The sequence below is a fragment of the Hipposideros armiger genome, unplaced genomic scaffold, assembly GCF_001890085.2.
Source record: "Hipposideros armiger isolate ML-2016 unplaced genomic scaffold, ASM189008v1 scaffold_1005, whole genome shotgun sequence".
NCBI classification, from domain to species: domain Eukaryota; kingdom Metazoa; phylum Chordata; class Mammalia; order Chiroptera; family Hipposideridae; genus Hipposideros; species Hipposideros armiger.
In genome coordinates, this window is record NW_017732355.1 from 262,088 (window position 1) to 263,094 (window position 1,007).

Here is a 1,007-nt window from a genome sequence, read left to right on the forward strand (position 1 = left end):
AGAAATGATTCATTACCCTTACCTCACCTCTGACCAATCAGCAACTAACACGACCCCAAACCCCTAACCCACAGTGTCTTGTGATTTCGTCCTATATAATCTGTAACAGACATGCCATCGGAAAGTCGGGCTTTTGAGCATTAGCTTCCCATTCTCCTGGATGGCTCCATTCATCAACAAAACAGCCCATCTTTCCCCACTGCAGTTCTCCGTGTTCAGGGTTTGGCTCAGCTAGTGCAGGCGGATGAACTCTTTCTGTTTTATAACGTTCTCAGCTCAGGCCTCTGACTTACTGGAAAATGGACGGCAATAGTGGCAATCATCAGATTGAGTTGGGGCCACTGAATGGCTAACAAAGGCCTTTCCACTTCAAGGTTTTGAGGATCTCTGGATATTAAAAATTTAAGAAATCTCATATCAAGTTTATAAAACAAGGTTAAGACTCATAGAAAAATTCAGGCCCACTTTCAAAAGTAGGGAGAATTGTTGATCTCAAATATGAAATTTTCTCAGATACCCCAGGCCTCAGGAGTGGCCTATCTAAGATTGTTTGGAAGAGGAACCCTGTTCCTTCCTTTCTCTCTCTCTCTCTGCATAGCCATCTACACAGTAGATCTAGTTTTTGTTTTGTTTTGTTTTATCTTTCTCCTCCCTGCCTTCTTAAGGTTCATTCTTCTCATTGTATAAAGCACATACCAGGGGTGCCAAAAAAATGTATACAGATGACTTGTATTCATCTTTTGTTATCATTATATTTTGAGTATTACAATTTTAATACAGTTTGTTCCTTTCTAAAAATGTGTATGCATTTTTGGAGGGCACCCTCTGTATTTTTTTTCTTTCAAATCTCTTGGGAGAAGGATTTTAACAGCTCTTCCAGATAGCGTCCTGTAACTCAATCAAGATGGACCACTGAAGACATGTCTATCCCTGAACCGGTAACAATGGCTCCAAGAATGAAACATGCTGACTAGTTCAAGCCAACTACAAACATTCCTGGATGGAAG